We start from the raw sequence: 20,629 nt of genomic DNA, 5'->3' as shown, positions 1-20,629 counted from the left end.
GGGTCGTTGGAAGCAGCGTGAGGGCTATCACCACCTAATACCCGGGACTGAGATAAGTTGTATCAGCATTCGGCATATACAAAGTCTGATGCAAATTATACTTTCCCATAATATCGCTACCGGTTAGCGGGTATTGGACACACACAAAAAAACTTCATCAATTCCAACTCTCTTTGATGCATTCGAAAGGTCTTTTGAAGCACTTCAAAATGAATGAGCCATAGACATCCAGGATTGGTTTAACATTTTCTCATAGCTTTTGCAAATTACTGTTAGAAATGGTTTTTTTTAAACCTCAATATCTTTTTGCAACAGTCAGCAACACCCATACTCTTTTAGTTCAAAAGTTAGGGAATTTCATGGACTATAAGCCTACGGTAATAACTTTTTGGCCAATCGCAGTTTTCCTCATAGTTTTTCGATTTTTCTAGAACAAACATTTTACAACGTTAGTTATTGTCCCATAGCGGCTGTTTTTAGTCTAACTTTTGTCATATTCGAAATCCTCGGAAAATTCAAACTTCAATGCCCGTCTTTACCCCACTTCCCTTTGTCGTAGAGGCTCATATTTGGCATGAGTTCATCTCATGTATAGACAAACAAACGCTGAAAGTTTCATCCAAATCGGAGCACCTCGATACGACCTCTAGAACAAACCGAGCAATATTTACAAAAACTGCCTCTTAAACACGCAAATAACATTCCAAAAGGGTGTAGCTCCAAAACATCACTGTTTACACGAAATTTGATTTCAGATTCGGATTCAGCGGCCAAAATTACTATAAAAAAGCATACCCTGACCTTTGAGACATATGCTTGCTACATCGTGTAATTAGTAGGCCTTGCTTCTGAATTTTGAGAAATTTTGAAAATTGCCTCTTTTTTCCTCACTAAAACACAAATATCTCGGCTCTGGACTGTCGAAATTGGATTTTCTCAGAGGGAAAAATGTTCGCCATGAAATTTCCTACAAGCTGCATGTATTGGTTTTACTGGGAAAAATAGGCTACCCTAAATTAAATGAACATTTCTGAAAAAAGTTTCGAAAAAATGCGATTTTTTCGACACAAATCCGCCTGGGAGAGTCCAAAAACTTAAATTTTGGTCCAATATTGATAGTGCATCTTAATCTATGGACAAAAACCTATCGTTTGAAGATAATACACACCTGATCGAAGCAGTTTTTGTATTGATTCCAAGCGATTTTAGAAAATTTGTTCAAAAAAGTGACTTTTTTTAGTAAATTGACTAGGGGGTGCGAGAAAGTATTTTATTATTTTTTCTTGTCTAAGAAAACATTGTTCCTAACATCATAATCTATCATTTAAGAAGTGAGCACCTGAAATTCCTCGACATGACCTCAAAATGGGACAGGCTAATGATGATGTTTGGTTCAGTTTACTGCCATTTATTCAACTTCTGAAAATATGCGAAAACACATTTTTATACATAACTTTTGAACTACTTATCGAAACTTCAAACAATTCAATAGCACCGTATGGGACCCTAAACCAAGTCGAATGCGACTGGTTTGGTCAAAATCGGTTCAGCCAGTGCTGAGAAAACTGCGTGACATTATTGGTCACATACACACACACATACACACACACATACACACACACATACACACACACATACACACAGACATTTGTTCAGTTTTCAATTCTGAGTCGATATGTATACATCAAGGTGGGTTTTCGAGCTTAAAATAAAAAGTTCAATTTTGGAGCAGGATTATAGCCTTGCCTCAGTGAGGAAGGCAAAATAATGAATAAAAAATGTTTAGAGATATTTGAACTTTAAGATCTGTGACTTTTAGAAATCAAATTTAAAGTATTTTTTTCGATTTAGGCCTGAATTCTGCAACAAGACAAAGCTCTTATTTGACTCCACCGGTCAGCAGTGCAACACCATCAGTTCACATACAGTAATACCGCTACGGAGCTAAGTATTAGCAAAGTCCTGCTCTGCTCCGCCCACAACCCCCACCAAACCCCTTAGCCGCGGTTCCCCGCAAAAAGTAAATGGCGAAGCAATTTATGGTAATGGAAGAACATTGTTAGTTAACAAAATTTGTGGCCTTCCTCCTAGTATGCGAATCTTCTTCCTTTTTCCGACAGTAGTAACGGCGAAAGCTTTTCCTCTAACTTTTCCCCCAGAAACCTCGTGTGAAAGCTGGAAGGAAATTGGCTTGCACAAAACACCATTTCCTGAACCCCGACCTCCTAAAAGGGGCGGAAATAAATTGTTCTAAACAAACTTGAACTTGCCTCGTGTGGTGGAGATTTGCGCTATTTGGCAGCGCCACAAGTTGGCTGATGTTGTTTTGTTAAAGTTTCCTCTCAAAGTTGCATTCATGTGGAACGTCGTGGTGCGATAGAATGCTCCACCTTGACAAACAGTTCGCAATGGGGGTCAAATGGGGGAACGATCAGCAAGCCACACACGGAATCGTTGCAAATTATGCAAATAGTTTGGAAAAGTTGCCCGCGCTAGCATCAATTGGAAACGCTAATGGAGTGGCTGATTTATAGGTGTGCTCTTGATTGGTGACAATTTCAGGACTTGTGAAGCAAAATATACACAGTTTAAAAGAACAGAATAAACAACTTACAAAAATACCACTTACAGAGAGTAACAAAATAACACATAACAACCAGAACAACAGAACAACAGAACAACATAACAACAGAACAACAGAACAACAGAACAACAGAACAACAAAACAACAGAACAACAGAACAACAGAACAACAGAACAACAGAACAACAGAACAACAGAACAACAGAACAACAGAACAACAGAACAACAGAACAACAGAACAACAGAACAACAGAACAACAGAACAACAGAACAACAAAACAACAGAACAACAGAACAACATAACAACAGAACAATAAAACAATAAAACAACAGAACAACAGAACAACAGAACAACAGAACAACAGAACAACAGAACAACAGAACAACAGAACAACAGAACAACAGAACAACAGAACAACAGAACAACAGAACAACAGAACAACAGAACAACAGAACAACAGAACAACAGAACAACAGAACAACAGAACAACAGAACAACAGAACAACAGAACAACAGAACAACAGAACAACAGAACAACAGAACAACAGAACAACAGAACAACAGAACAACAGAACAACAGAACAACAGAACAACAAAACAATAGAACAACAGAACAACAGAACAACAGAACAACAGAACAACAGAACAACAGAACAACAGAACAACAGAACAACAGAACAACAGAACAACAGAACAACAGAACAACAGAACAACAGAACAACAAAACAACAGAACAACAAAACAACAGAACAACAAAACAACAGAACAACAAAACAACAGAACAACAGGACAACAGAACAACAGAACAACATAACAACAGAACAACAAAACAATAAAACAACAGAACAACAAAACAACAGAACAACAAAACAACAGAACAACAAAACAACAGAACAACAAAACAACAGAACAACAGGACAACAGAACAACAAAACAACAGAACAACAGAACAACAGAACAACAGAACAACAGAACAACAGAACAACAGAACAACATAACAACAGAACAACAGAACAACAGAACAATAGAACAAAAGAATAAGAAGAAGTAAAAACAAATAACAACAGAACAACATAACAACAGAACAACAAAACAACAGAACAACAGAACAACAGAACAACAGAACAACAGAACAACAGAACAACAGAACAACAGAACAACAGAACAACAGAACAACATAACAACAGAACAACAGAACAACAGAACAATAGAACAAAAGAATAACAGAAGTAAAAACAAAGAACGACAGAACAACTCTTTTGCTCTGTGTTCTGTTGTTATTCTGTTCTGTTGTTCGGTTGTTCTGTTGTTTCGTATCAAAATTATAGTCAATGTTAAATTCAAAATTTCTCCAAATTTTCTCCCCAACTGATATCACTTCCCGATAAAGCTCTCTAAGCTACGATGTAAATCAAAATAAAGCCTTCACCCAATCATTCAAACCCACCTCCATCCGTTAAAAATCCCAGTAAAAACCCCTTTTCCGAGCTCTGCAGTGTGTCTCGGGAAATCTGAGGCCCCAACCCCTCTCCACAAGTCGGTGGGCTTCACTTCTCGGTATCAATTTACACTGCAGAATATCAATCATCCGTGATTGTGTGTGCGCTGGAGGAGAGCTTTGATACGAAAGCTTACATATTCTGAGTGCTTTTGGGAGCGCCCGGGCATTAAAACACAGACGATGGAATCACGACGAAAAAAACGCTTTTATGCTTAAGGTAAGGGGGGAAGCCTGAGATGGGTGTGTGAGCTGTAGACGTCGAGCAGAATCCTTTGGGGGAGAGTTTTCGGCTGGAGTGACGGACACTGACTGATTTAAAGCTAAAGGTTTCTTTGGAATGTAAAGATGGCTCGGTTTGGTTAACCCTCTTTTGGCTTACGAGACTTTTAATGGCGAATAACGAATTACATTAAAAATAAATTTTATAGGATGCAAAGTTCAGGAATAAATTTTATACAAAAAAACTGTCCTTCTATCTTATTTTACAGATTTGATCAAATTTGATTTCAGTTCATTAACATTGTCTACTATCTTTAACCGTCACATTATATTTTTTACTTTTCCTCTTTTAAACTCTTGTCTTTTAAAAGTATTTTGATGAATTTATTGTGTAAACTTAAAAAATAGCTAAGTAACTATTTGAAAAAAAATTAAATATCCAACAAGTTCCGCAATTAAACAATGAAAAATTGCCTAATAAAGAGGATAAGTATATTTGCAATCAAAAATAAATCTTCTAGTTTTGACAATTCAAACAACATTCTACAATCTCTACAAGATTCTACAATTTCTTTAGAATGAATTAAAAAATATTACTAAGTAAGTTTTGTATTCATCAAAAATCGAACCATCCACTTTAACGACCCCCAGGTCTTTTGTGGTCTCTCTTTTGCAAGTTTCTGCTCGAACCAAGGAGTCCGAAGGCTTGAATGGGGTGGGCACCCAAACCTATTTTTACTCCAAGGAACCTTCCACTCCAGGGTTCGAACTGACAACCTTTGGATTGCGAGTCCAACCACCGCCAGCGATTCCACCGGAGCAGGCTTGGTTTGGTGTGTTGTTTGTACTTATAGCGTGGAGAAGACTCCCACGCCTGGTATGAACTTAACGGCCTAACAACATCCAATACCGGGACCGACGTTTTACTTCCCCATCCGATGGAGGGTTGGAGCAGATGGGAATCGAACCCATGATCTTCCTCCAGCTCAAATCAGGAATTTTTCTGGTACTTTTGTACCGGACCCTCTCCGATTTCAATGAATCTTTGTAGACATGTTATCCTAGGCCTATATAAGCCATTTTTGTGTATATATGGAGCCAATAGTACTCGAAAATAATATTTGAGAAAGGGCGTAAGGTATTTAAATATTTGTGAATTTTGCAATTTAAAAATTACTGTATCTCGAAGCCGTTACGTCGTATCAAAAAGTGCAAACTTATGGCAAAAAGGCAAACTTATGGGAAATTGGACGAGCTTTCCGGTAAAAATATTTACGAGACTGAAAAACCAAGTTTGTCATATAGAAATTGCCAAAAACCACCAAAAAACCCGTGTTTTCAACATTTTTGTTTTTAAAACCGCTGTATCTTCCCAAGAATTGGACATACAGTATGTAAAAAAAGTATTTACACCCCTTGGGCACTATGCACATTTTGTGATGAAACATGTAAACAATTTAATGTTGACATAAACCTAGTACTACGTTTTGTTCAGAAACTCATGCCGAAAATTTTGCTGCAAAAAGCTCATGAAAAGATGTTTTCTATAAAAAGTTATATAACAAATACTATTACAAAAATAAAAATGGTGCAAAAAAAGTTTGTACACCTTTCGAAAAATTAACATAAATAAAGTTATTTGTTGACAAATCACCATAAATCCTGTCTCCCAACTCCAAATAGGCATCCTTGACTGATTAAAAAAATAATTTGGATTGATTATAAAGTTTACTAATTACTTAGTATAAAAGTTTATATAACTCTGGAAATTCTATATAAAACTTATCTAAACTTTATTTTGCAAACTTTCAATTTAACTAAATGTCAATATATTACCATAGAATTGCTAAATAAACATTTTGGAGTGGGTATAACACCATTTTGGGGGTCTTTGTATCGCTAGAATAGATTTTTCGTTGGAATTTCGTACCAACCCGGAATTACGTCGTCGAAAAATCCGCCGGCATCCGAACCGGTCCACAATTCACAAGTTAACCTATGTGGCATCGGAAAGGGCATAAAATTTCCGATCTTTTGATACCCATACATCTAGGTTTTCTATAAAACCCACGTTTTTAAATACCTGGGCAAAAAGTAAGTTTGATCCACGAGAACAAAAATTACGAAATTCCATACATTTTTGGCAGATTGCTCAAACGAAACCATAACAACGTTTTTGCCTAGGTATTTAAAAACGTGGGTTTTATAGAAAACCTAGATGTCTGGGTATCAAAAGATCGGAAATTTTATGCCCTTTCCGATGCCACATAGGTTGACTTGTTAATTGTGGACCGGTTCGAATGCCGGCGGATTTTCCGACGACGTAATTCCGGGTTGGTACGAAATTCCAACGAAAAATCTATTCTAGCGATACAAAGACCCCCAAAACGGTGTTATACCCACTCCAGAATGTTTATTTAGCAATTCTATGGTAATATATTGACATTTAGTTAAATTGAAAGTTTGCAAAATTAAGTTTAGATAAGTTTTATTTAGAATTTCCAGAGTTATATAAACTTTTATACTAAGTAATTAGTAAACTTTATATTCAATCCAAATTATATTTTTAATCAGTCAAGGATGCCTATTTGGAGTTGGGAGACTGGATTTATGGTGATTTGTCAACAAATAACTTTATTTATGTTAATTTTTCGAAAGGTGTACAAACTTTTTTTGCACCTTTTTTATTTTTGTAATAGTATTTGTTATATAACTTTTTATAGAAAACATATTTTCATGAGCTTTTTGCAGCAAAATGTTCGGCATGAGTTTCTGAACAAAACGTAGTACTAGGTTTATGTCAACATTAAATTGTTTACATGTTTCATCACAAAATGTGCATAGTGCCCAAGGGGTGTAAATACTTTTTTTACATACTGTAAGACAATGGTCAATATGGAGACTTTTATGTAAAATTGTCAGGAGAATCGATTTCCATTACCGGGTTTCAAAAATTTTGATGTTTAGACCACTTTTCAAAAAAACAGTTTTAGTAAATGATTTTTGTATTTTTTTAGGAGAGACATACCATCCTGAATTTTCCGTCAGTCTTTTAGTTACATTTAAGGCTATTTCCTCAAAAATTTTGAACGAAAAAAATCGTGACATCACCTTCAAATTTAAGTTTTAGACTTAAAAATCTAAAAATCTCATAGATGTGGCGTGTATTTTTGTTTCAGTGTATTTTTTTCAGAAAGCTCGTTCAATTTATCACAAGTTTGTCTTTGACCACTTTTTGATACGACGCATCGGCTTCGAGTTATAGTAATTTTGAAATTGCAAAATACAAAAATATTTAAATACCTTACGCCCTTCTCAAATGTTATTTTCGAGTACTATTTGCTCCATATACACAAAAATGGCTTATATAGGCCTAGGATAACATGTCTACAAAGATTCATTGAAATCGGAGAGGGTCGGGTACAAAAGTACCAGAAAAATTTCTGATTTGAGCTGGAATTGCTCTTATCGTTTATCGATCCATACAAGTCTGCATGAAATTTTTGCAGATTTTCATATAAACATGGTATGAAAATATTAGAAAATCTATATCTTTTAGAAGAATGTTTTCATTAATTAGGGGAACAGCATCTAATTCCAGCGTGCCTCTAATGTTGGCAGGTCAGAACTTTGACATTCAAATAAAGCTAATTAAAAGCGTTTTCAACTGAAATCGAGTGATAAATAGCTCAATAAGAAGTGAGCAAGCAAGTTTCTATCAAAAGTTTTGCAAAATTAGTTGTTTAAATAGTGAAAATCAGCAAATTGGATGGAATTAGGAGCGAGTGCTTGACCTGCCAAACATACGAGAATTTCCCCTAAGTGTCTTTGGCAAAATTTTACACGTTAAAAAAATTATATTGTTATTTCATCTGAGAATTGTGACAGATTTCGTGTAAAAAAATGGCATTTGAATCCTCGAAAACTAATTTTTTAACGAACTTGCTAAGTATGCTAAATATTATTATCAATGAACAAAAATGCATTTTTGATGGTTTTCAGTTTAAAAGACTTTTATTTTCTTAAAAATTTTGTTTTTTTTTCGCTCCGTGATTTTAAAGGGAGGAGGGGGGATAAACTTTACAATGGCTTGAACAATTTTTTTTTTGGGAAAATGAAAATTTTTATTAATTTTATTTTTGATTTCAGTTTCAGTGTAAAACCACTTTTCAAAAATAAAATAAAAATGGGTTGAGGACATTGCATTTTTGTAAAAAAAAATATAAGGCAGGGATTTTTTGTGAACTTTTTTTAAAATGGTTCTCATCAATCCCTATAATTTTGCCGAAAGCATCAAATCGATCAGAATTTCTTCCGAAAAATACAGATTTTCGAATATTTACGTACCATTCAACTGGCAACATTGTATGCTGCCTTGTATTGGCGAGTAAATGATACAACATGTTTTCTAGCAGTAATTTTGAACAACTGGAGATGAAATAATTCCTTTTAGAATTTTCTGACTTTAACCCATCGAAATAAGAGTCATTCCAGGTGAAGCGACCCTCGTCTTACCAGAAAATTTCACAGTAGATTTTCTCTGTTATTTTCAAAGGAAAATATTAGGGTTTGTATAACTACCTGAAAGACTAATCAGGAGAGATGAAAAGAATAAAATAGATAAAAATAAAACGGGCAAAATGTAATGAAAGGAGATTGTAGAACAGGCCAAATACTACCAAAAACAAACATTAACTATACAAGATAAATGCAATTTAAAATACCAAAAATTAAACAAGAAAAACGTTAAACAAGAGAAGTAAAGTTTTTCGTAGAGCAACAGTTGCTCAAAATGCCCTCTAAACACGAACAAATAAAAAAATCGATAAAAAATTTGGGCTATTTTGCTAAAATAAAAACTTGGGGTTTATTATTTTTTGCTCACTCCGATTGGAAATGGAAAATTCAAACGAATCTTGTTTCGTGCCATTTCCTGAAATTTTCCGACTCTCTAAACAATCACGCCACAGACGTCACTTCAGCAACCCCAAACCGAATCCTGCTAGGAAAAGCCAAATTCCCCAAAGAGAGATAGAGAGGGACAAGAAACGTGCCTTTATCACCTTGGTGGACTTTATTCTAAAGCAACAAATTTAATCACGCAGAAAAATGCGATTTTTAGGGGGAGCCAGCTGCGTTTGCTCCCGAGAATCGTAATGAATGTCTGAATCATTTTTTTAAGTGTATAAACAATCGACCGGCCCGTCCCCTGCTTTGTTCTGCTTGGTTGAATTTTCCCAATTTACCTACCTGTTCAAAGTCATTCCAGGTAGCAACACCAGCGCAGTTCCGAACGAGAAAAGTTTAGCTATTAAAACATTTTTCCCACAGCTCTCTCCTGCTCACTTGAGGTGTACGTTTTTCATTTGGGGTAAATATCTTTATGGATTTTTCCTTGCTAAAGTACAACCCCACACACGCACGTGTGCCCTTTCCACGTGGGCAAAGCCACCTGAAGGAGCAAGTTTTTGCCTAAATGGCGAATAGCATTTTGATTAAACTTTGCCCTCTCTCGCGGCACAAGTCAGCGTGCGCGGGATTGGATGTGCCAATTTTTGAACAAGTTGAAGCGTCAATTTTACCCCCACCTGCCCCCGCTTTCTGCCCCGGCGGGGCATAATTTGTTTTAGCCGAGCAAATAAAGCTCAAACTTATTAAGCTGTTCGAGGAGGTATCAACAAAGAAAAAAGGATTTTCCAAAGCAAGCAAGCAAGGTTCAAGTTAATCGTTGTTGGTTCTAGATAGGTGAGCTTTTGCTCAGAGTTCGTATGGGTGTGTGTTTGTTAATATTTTTGTGGAAAAGTTTTTCCAACTACCCCGCACGAAGCCAAATGTTTACTACATTACTGGCGCTCAATTAGTTGAGAGTTTGCTCAAGAATTGAACCAGAAGCAGTTTTGTTTGAGAGCAGAGGGGGTTTAATTTGGGTTTGCTAATGTTTGCTAGAGGAAAAGTTAGACTAATATGAAGCAACTTAGTTGTTCTGACTTGCACGGAAAGGAGTAATTCAAATTAACAGGCTTCGAATTGATGAAACAGTGATTTTTTTTTGTGGTTAATGGTGAACTAGCTAAAATTACAAGTAAATCTATTCAAAACTGACAGCCCAAATTAAAATAACAGGAATGATTTCATACAAAAAACGTTACTTAATCCACCTTTAGGTGGTTGGTGCCTTCCTGACATTCATAAAATCAATACATTAAGTGAAAATAGCAACATTCCCCCTTAACATGTTTAACAAATCAACATTATTACTCATTTCTTTTGATAAATACCTTCATTATTTCTGGCTCATCGGCAAGGTCTGATAAAAAATCTATCCAACGATAGTTCGCATGGAAGATTCAGACAATATTTCTATCACAATATCTGAAATCCGGCCTCCAAAAAGTGTATAAATAACACTTAAGTGCTAATAACTTTTGATAGGGTTGTCAGATCTTCGATGTTTTAAACTCATTTGAAAGGTAATTCTCACTAACGACGGGTCGCATGATGGACCCGGAAATCATTTTTATTCAGATTAGATCCGGCCTCCGGAACCCGGACATCATTTTCATTGAAATATCTGAGATTTGGCCTCCAAAAAGCGTATAAATAACACTCAAGTGCTAATAGCTTTTGATAAGGTTTTCAGATCTTCAATGTTTTGGGCTCATTGGAAAGGTCTTTTTAATACCTTTTTGAAAATGTGTAACATTATAGGTTTTCTTGCAAAAACCACCCTTTTTACAATCTTCTTCATTTTTCGAGTGATTTTATAGCCTTTCCTCAGTAAGGTGAGGAAGGCAAAAATTAGGTGATATAAAAATTTAACAGCTAAGTCAAGTTGAATTGAGAAAAAAATAGTTGAATATAGATGAATTTAGTTAGTATAATTTAATTTGGTTAAATTAAGTTTAACTTGGTTAAATTTAGTTAAATTTAGTTACATTCAAATAAATTAAGTTCATTTTTGTTTGATTTAGTTAGGCCGTTGCAAATATTTTTTGAAGTTTTTGTTCTTCGACTCACGGTATCAACATTTGAATGAAAAAGTTTTTTTTAATGCATGATACGCCTTTGCAATCACATAAACTTTGAAAAATATTTGCAACGGCTTTAAATGTGGCTAAAATTGGTTAAACTTGATTTAATTATGATGTATCAAGTTAAATTTATCAAAATGTAGCTTAAATTAAGTTATATTCAGTTAAATAATGTTGAACTCATTTAAACCAAATTTCATTAAGTTAAGTTTCATCCAGCGAAATTGAATTGAATAAGCTAAATTTAAAATTTATTTAAATGTGGAAAAAAATAGCAAAATTTAGTTTATTTGGTAAAATTTATTTAAATTAAGTTAATTGAAAGTAAATTTAGTAAAATTAAGTTTAATTTCATTAAATAAAGTTTAATTTGGTAAAATTAAGTAAAATTGAGTTGCATTAAGTTAAACTAAGTTGAATTTAATTTAATTTAATTAAAAGGCGTCTGAGCAAGTGTGACATTGTAAGTATAGGAAAAGCGTGGCAAAGGTGGGGAAGAGGGTATATTTTGGCTGATTTTAGTGTGACGTACTTTATGGATGAAGCCTAATTAGTTTAATTCCTTGTTTAATTCAGTAAAATTTGGTAACCCGTATGATTTGCAAAAAATAGTTGAAAGCAGTAAATATTTGTGAATAATATTTTTTCGTATACAGTCGACTCTCTGGTTGTCAATATCCAAAGGACCGTCGAGGAAGAGAATCATCAGTTTACAGAACGAAGCAAAATGAAGACTCGATTGAAAATATGTTTTTCTTGGTACCCAGCTATGGGAGAGAATCGTGGCAACGTCCAGCAAACAAAAACAAACTAATGTCAAACACCCTTCAAAGCTTTGTTTCGCCAAGAAAAATGTCTATGCAAGCCATGAGAAAGTGAAATTATTGACAACCGGAAGAGATTTTTAAAGCAAACAGAATCCAAGGGACCGTCGAGGAAGAGATCCTTCAAGCAAGAGAAAATATCGAGGAATGAAGATAATTGAAGTATGCAGATTGAAGGGACTGAAGAATTCATCGATAGATGGAGCAATATTGATATCGAGAAGATCGACAGCCAGAGAGTCGACTGTAATTTCATTTTAGTATTATATATTAGTATTTGCATTTTAGTAGTATTATTGTGTTGTATTTTATTTTATTTTATTGTGTTGAATTTCTCAACAGAACATCTCAAAAGAGCACAGAAAGCAATGGAAAAATACTATCTGGAATTATCGAAAAATTAGCTGGACTATCCAAAAACTTGCCAAGAACAGCGGAAAAGCTGGCAAAATGAACCAAGAGGCTGAGTGAAACTTTAAACTTCGTAGACATTAACGGAAAATTTTAAGAATAATTAACCGAAAAATGGCAAGACTAACCAGAAAGCACGCAAGAATACCTTAAATTTTAGCTAAAATAGCCAAACAAAAAATTGAAGGCATATTTGCAGCTGGTAAATTAGTTAAATTTATTAATATTTTAGATACACAGCAAAAAATCCGATGGTAAAATCGCATGCAAAAGCATGCACATCACCTTCGTCAAAATAAACACTTAAAATTGCATGCTGCATGTACATTTTTTGCAAACACAAAAAAAGCTGCAACCGACGAGATTCAAACCCAGCACCAACAGAAAGGACTGGCGCCTTAGCCCACTCGGCCATCAGACCAATGTAAAGCTGAATGGATAAACGCATATATGAGCTTGACAAGTATGTTTCCCATACTGAAGGGCTACATATTTCAGGGTGTAAAATTACATAAAATTGCATAAAATAATGCAATATTTATTTTACACCCAGGCCTTTTACACGCAGCTGGATTACTACTTTTTTAGCTGTGTAGATTTACTTGTCTTAGGAGCTGTTCGAACTGTCAAATCTAGGATTTGTTTTTAAGATTTCTAACTAAAAAAGGATGGTTGAAATACAATTTTTTTTGTATTTTTGACTAAATTCACGATAAACTTCCTTTCCGTGAGGAAATGTTGATGGATTTTTTAAATTAATGTGATTTTTAGGAGTAGAAGCAAAAAAAATTCTTTAAATTTTTAAAAGTTTAAAGTTAAGACTTGAATGTAATTTCTTTAAAAAAAAAATTAAGGCTACCGCTAATTCCGTTTGATCCCTGAAATGAAAATTTATAAAAGAAAACCTGTCAGTCCCAGTATTTAATCTTCCATCACGGGTCTGGCAAACACCCATAAACGGAACACATTAGCTAGTTTTTCCACCATAATTCAAACCCTTTCATCTCGGGGGACTTTTCCCCCTTTTCAGTCCCAATATCAGAGTTCCAAATATGATCCCCAAGACCCATGACAAACCGTGGCACACGTATTTATGTTGTGGAATCATGCTGGTTTTATTCTCCAGAAAAAAAATCTCCTTTTTATACCACTTCTCCAGTATTATGTTGGTTGTTTGGGTTTTTCTATTTGTTGTTTTTGGGGTTTTGTTCAAACTTTATTCCGAAGCCGACCCGGTCTGGCATGTGATCTATTTTAGTCGAAACTCTCTATCTCTCTCGCCAAGACTCTCTCGACGCCGTTGTGCTGTCTTGTCGCACGTCGCTTTTTGACGATCTTAAAAAAAACACGTTTTAATGTTTGACCTTGAATAAACAAAAACTAAAGCACGCAATGTAAACAATAACAAACTCGTTTTGTTTGGTTGAATTTGGTTGCCGGGGGCTCGAGTTACAATTACAAATGCTTTCGGTATCTAGTCGGGCATGTACGTGTGTCAAACGCGTTCTCACGTTAAATCCCTTTGGCAAGATGTCGCATTTGCAGCAATTTTCTTCCATATAAAAAGTAACAACAATGCACGGAGTTTTTCCGGTTTTTGTTGAATATCTCAGGATTGAAATCAAATTTTGGAAATCTGTAAAAAGGCGTTCTTTACTCATTTGAGCCCAAAATGCACGTGCGTCAAGCTGGCACGGCAGCAACGATTTGTGGGATATGCTGACTTGGGCTTGTTAAGGGAGCGTGCCATGTGCGCCATCTGTGGGATCACGACTAGAACCTGCCCGCCTGGCCAGAATGTGGAAGGAAAAAGCGCAACCGGAGAGTTATGGTTGATAGTTACGGTGGATGTCTGTTTTAAATTGTTCTCGGCGATGCGCGCTGGTTCCTGGATTTTGGGTTGGTTGGTAGTGTTTTGTGTACGGTTTTCTGGAGAAACCCGCAAGAAACTAGGGTGAAGGACTTGGTGTGGTATCGTCTAGGGATGGGATTTTGAACATGATCTGATTTTTGAAACATGGACTTGACTTAAGTCAACAATGCAGTTTTGGTATTTTTTTTTAAATGATAGATATTTTATATATCGTCTCTGTTTAGAGGATTAACCCAAAGTCACCCCAGTCTCCAGTAAAACTCCCAGACGCTCACCCAGGAATGCACATGCTACTTGGCCAGGAATCCCGACGGAGTAGCTGCATCCGTGTTTATAATATCTCTTCTTCATCTTGCTTACGCTTAATGCAGTAATGTTTTATTTTTATCATCCGGAGTCGATCCCCTTGCACGGGAATGCTTCACCGCTTTTTGCACACCCAACTATGCGTAATAAAGTGTCGAGCCATCGTAAAGTCAACATTCCAAAGAGTACTCTCGAAGCTCAAAATTCTGTCGCATTATTTACCGGATCGTTCTTAGCGCAACATATTTACAAACACATTTCCCTTCATTTATAACCTATCCCACCGTTTTCCGACAGCACCCCTCCCAACAACGAAAAAAAACTATTCATTCCAGCATAGTCGTAGTCGTAAGTGGCAAAAACTGTTGCGTATATCCACGAGAAAACGATCCCCGACACGACACGACTGTTTTCATTTCCGAAATGTAAACTTTTCCTTTTGCTGGCGAGGAACTCTGCGAGTTGAGCATAAACATAGTCACAGACACGTGTGTGCAACCACGTGAGTGTGTGTGTGTGTGTGGGTTCTTTGTGGCAATCCGTTTTTCCTGGCCGGAAGTTTTGTCCTTTTTTGTTGGAGGACAGTTTTTTTGAGGCCGAGGACAGTGGCGTGCTTGGTACTTCATTTTTTTAAGATGACAAAAAGACAAGAAGACAAGAAGACAAGAAGACAAGAAGACAAGAAGACAAGAAGACAAGAAGACAAGAAGACAAGAAGACAAGAAGACAAGAAGACAAGAAGACAAGAAGACAAGAAGACAAGAAGACAAGAAGACAAGAAGACAAGAAGACAAGAAGACAAGAAGACAAGAAGACAAGAAGACAAGAAGACACTGTCCCACCGAAATTTTCACTTTACATTTGTAGCTATAGCAAATCGTTGTAATGATAGACAACTTGAGACAGCTTGAGACAGATTGAGACAATTTGAGTCAAATTGAAACAACTTGAGACAACTTGAGACAACTTGAGACAGTTTGAGACATTTTGAGACATTTTGAGACAACTTGAGACAGCTTGAGAAAACTTGAGACAATTTGAGAAAACTTGAGACAACTTGAGACAGTTTGAGACACTTTGAGACAACTTGAGACAGCTTGAAACAACTTGAGACAATTTGAGAAAACTTAAGACAACTTGAGACAGCTTCAGATACTTTGAGACACCTTGACACAACTTGAGACAGCTTTAGACATTTTTAGACAACTTTAGACAACTTTAGACAACTATAGACAACTTTAGACAACTTTAAACAACTTTAGGCAACTTACGACATCTTGAGACACCTTGAGACAACTTTAGACAGTTTGAGATAACTTGAGACAATTTGAGGAAACTTTAGATAACTTAAGACAGCTTAAGACACAGCTTGAGACAGCTTGAGATAATTTGAGTCAACTTGAGATAACTTGGGACACATGGGCAACTTGAGAAAACTTGGGAAACATGGGCAACTTGAGACAACTTGAGGAAACTTGAGCTAACTTGAGACAGCGTCGGACAACTTAAAACAATTAGATACCGCTTGAAACAACTTGGTACAGCTTGAGACAACTTTTTACAGAATCAGACAACTCAAGACAGAACATGACACCTCGGGACACATGGGTAACTTACGACAACATGGGACAACTTAAGACATCGTGAGACAACTTGAGAAAACCTAAGCTAAATTGAAACAACTTGGAAGACTAGAGACAACTTGGGAGACTAGAGACAACTAGGGGACTAGAGACAACTTGAGACAACTAGGGGACTAGAGACAACTTGAGACAACTTGGGACACATGGGCAATTTAAGGCAACTTGAGACAATTTGAAACAAATTGAAACTTTTTGGTGCAACTTGAGACAACTTGAGACTTCTTAAGACAACTTCAGACAACTTAAGACAACTTGAGACAATTTGACAATTTGAAAATCGGCGACGCATACACGATTTTTTCAGATCCATTCACTGAGCCGCAAAACTGTGACATAAACAAACCCGACTCAGTCGTGAGTGCCCTAGCTCACTGAGCAGCTGCAATGCGAGGCAGTAGTCGACCAACGCTCATTCGACATTGCACGCACACACATAAAGAAACAAGTTTTTACACAAAAAGTTGGTATTTATGCGTAGAAATGTAATTTTAAATATAAGTTTTGGTTGTTTTAAGTGTTTTGCACAGTCTAAAACCATTCAATTGATTAAAAATAGTCAAAATAGTGTTTAGAAAGGATTTTACGAGTCAGTCATACGACACGAATTGAGTGAGTGTAGCTCATTTTTTCACGTCCCTCATTCTCCAGCAGCCAACCGGCACGAGTCAGGCGGCAGTGGTTGAACGGACACAGTAGGCTTACAGTCAGATGCTAGCAGTGAACTGACATTTTGGTTTGCTTCATGTGTACGCTGGGTTGGAAACATTTTGCAGGCCTGCTAGAGACAACATTGGAGACTAGAGACAACTAGGGGACTAGAGACAACTTGAGACAACTTGGGACACATGGGCAATTTAAGGCAACTTGGGACAATTTGAAACAAATTGAAACTTTTTGGGGCAACTTGAGACAACTTGAGACTTCTTAAGACAACTTAAGACAACTTGAGACAATTTGACACATCTTGAGACAGCTTAAGATAATTTGAGACAATTTGAGAAAAAATAGACATCTTGAGGAAGCTTAAGACAGCTTGAAACAACTGGAGACAATTTGAGATAACTTGAGACATCTTGAGACGGCTTGAGACAACTTGAGGCAGTTTGAGACACTTTAAGACAACTTGAGACAGCTAAAGATAACTTGAGACAATTTGAGAAAACTTAATACATCTTTAGACAGCTTGAGATAACTTGAGACACCTTGACACAACTTGAGACAGCTTGAGATAACTTGAGACAGCTTTAGACAACTTTAGACAACTTACGACAACTTGAGACAGTTTGAGACACCTTGAGACAACTTGAGACAGCTTGAGATATTGAGACAATTTGAGAAAACTTTAGATAACTTAAGACAGCTTGAGACAGCTTGAGACAATTCGAGTCAACTTGAGACAACTTGGGAAACGTGGGCAACTTGAGACAACTTGGGAAACATGGGCATCTTGAGACAACTTGAGGAATTTTGAGCTAACTTGAGACAATTTAAAACAACTTGAAACTTCTTGGGACAACTTGAGACAACATGAAACAACTTTGGACAAATGGGCAACTTGAAACAACTTGAGACAACATGGGACACATGGGCAACTTGAGACAACTTATGACAAATTTGGATCATTTGAAATAGTTTAAGACGACTGTAGGCAAATGAATTGAGAAATCAGAAATTAAGACATAAAAAAACACTTTAAGAAAGAACAAGAAGAAAATACCAAAGGCAACATGAAGTTGAAAAATCCTTTGAAAAATTACAAAATTTAAATTCCGTGAGACAAAAGAAGACAATTAACTGTAACATAAACTATAAGAAGTTTCAAAAACTTTGAGGGCAAAACTCGTACTGCACTGCACCTCGAGCACTCTCCATTTCCCGCATTGAACGGAATGAACACAAAATTTTGTTTATCCACAAAAGCATTCACTCGCACATCCCCAGTTTGTTGGCGAAACTAGCTGAACCCCCCCCAGAAAACTTTTCCCCAACATGTCCAACACGAGCAAAGTCCGGAAAAAAATTAATGATAAACTTCCCATTTTGAATGGAATCCAATTTTTACCCACTGTACTGCTCCTTGCACGTGTGTGTGCGCGCTCATGTGTATTCGTTTTCGAGAGTTCATGTTGAACTTCCGACCAATTTTCGTGTCCAACTTTCTCCTTCGGTCGGAAATTGAACGAGTAGGACAGGACCACCAGTGCCGCCGGAGAGCTTCACTTTGTTGCTCCAAGGCCATTTACATTCGCAAAGGAGGACTGTCAGGAGCTTTTACCTCGTCTCCTCTAACTTTCCCCTGTATGAAACAATTTTTCCACAGTTTCCCACGGGTGGGGGGTTTGGAAAAACTGTGTCCGGACGAGTTGCAACATTTGAGGGAGAGAGAGAGAGGGGTAATAGTTTGGTTTGAGTTCCATTCACGGCAAGGTGAATATTATATAAAAATAATTATTTCAACAGGATGCTTGTTGGAAAACAATTTCCCCCCCGGCTAGCTAACGCTTTTTTGTGGGTGTGTGTAAGTGAGTTTGGCGTCGGAATGTTAACCCACTTGGAGGGTATCAAATTCGAGGAAGCGAATCAAGTTGAGATGAGATTGTCCTCTATTGTGAGTGTAGCAAATGGACGCAACTTTCAGTTTTTAGAAGTGCACTTGACAGAAGCTATTTTCTAGTCATTAGTAGTTAAACAACCAAATTGTCACTTGTTTTGGTTTTGCTCTAATAGTCAAACGGAGCGACATGAAAAAGACAGTGCATTCAGTGACAATATAAATAAACGGTCTCTTTGTTACGCCGTCTCAACATCATCCAATTAAATTCAGCCACTATTTCACACAAGCTAAGTGTCACACAATCCCAACATTGCATAACTGCATTGTCACATAATGGCAATGTCATACAAGTAGCCACAATATGTATCTTCAAGTATCATTGTCAAACAGTCACGATGACAGCCCGCACACAATTGAAAGCAGTGGTGATATCACAGCCTAAAAAAACAACTGTCTCAATTTTACAAACTCCCGAAAGCATGTATCATGTCACAGAGCTTTTATGTCACAAAATCACTTTATTGCACAGTTGCAATTTAGTACAGTTAAAATGTCACACAATTCAAATGGCAATCAGACGCAACTTCGTACAGTGTCGCAAATCTGTGACAATAATGTTGCACACCAAATCGTCATGATGTTTTGAAAGTCAGAAACTTAATTGGGAAACTACAATGAACTAATGATAAATAACATATAAATTATAATACATTACAGCAGTTCTAACAGAAATCGCCCGGTATGCTAAATTTTTTTTCTTTTTTTGGGACCTATGACTAAAAAAGCATTTTTTTTTTCATTCATCCAAACAAGTTTTCAAACATTTTTTGCAACATTCCATACAAAAATGGAATGCAGTATTCCAAAATCTGTATCTGGAGCAGGAATTTTCTGATCGATTTAGTGCTTTCAGCAAAGTTTTAAGGGAGAGGAAAAATGATTTCAGGAAAAAGGCACAGTCTTGAACATAATATTTCCATTTTAACTACTCTTCAAACTATTTACTTATTTTTAGAAAGCCAAAATAACAATTGCACACGGAGAAAAAAGTGTTCCCAAAATCGTGAACAAGCATTCATGAAAATGGGAACCACGAACAACGTGTGCTTTTTCAAAATCGTACCATGGAATTGAACACTTTGTTCGTGGTTCCCACTTTCATGAACGCTTGTTCATGATTTTGGGAACTCTTTTTTCTCCGTGCACATAAAAAACCGACGTAACATTTTAGAAATTTATTTTCATGAATTTATTGATATTTCAAAAGATTCGGACGATGGTAACAATGTATTTATCATTTTGAGATACTTGTCGTTTCAAAAAATGAAAATTAGGCTTTTTAAAAACTTTCGAAATTGATCAGAGCCGATGGACAAAAACTTGTATCATTAAATGCAACAGCCTAATTAATGGTTAAATACCCAAGGCCGCTTAATTTTTGCATGTTTTAATGACATAAAATGACAGGTTTTGAGTCTTGCAGAAGAGCTGACATATTTATACACGGTGCCGATTTTAATGAAATGCATGATTTTCAAGTTATAAAATTTTTAAGCATTTAAAAAATTCAAACATTAAGATTGAATTTTTTTTTAAGTTTTTTTTTCGAAAATATGTACAGGAAAATGTCACAAATGCATGGTTTTGTTTTTGAAAATCGAACAAATGATTACCGAGTAGGCT

At 36.2% G+C, this 20,629-nt stretch overlaps 1 protein-coding gene across 9 annotated transcripts in view; it reads right to left on the bottom strand.

The window, feature by feature from the left end:
- LOC120423636 (fat-like cadherin-related tumor suppressor homolog) overlaps window positions 1-20,629 on the bottom strand; it is an 861,295-nt gene that overhangs the window by 434,490 nt on the left and 406,176 nt on the right. The window lies entirely within an intron of this gene.

The sequence above is a fragment of the Culex pipiens genome, chromosome 2, assembly GCF_016801865.2.
Source record: "Culex pipiens pallens isolate TS chromosome 2, TS_CPP_V2, whole genome shotgun sequence".
NCBI classification, from domain to species: domain Eukaryota; kingdom Metazoa; phylum Arthropoda; class Insecta; order Diptera; family Culicidae; genus Culex; species Culex pipiens.
The sequence above is the reverse complement of the archived record's forward strand: the minus strand, read 5'-3'. Positions and strand labels throughout refer to the sequence as shown.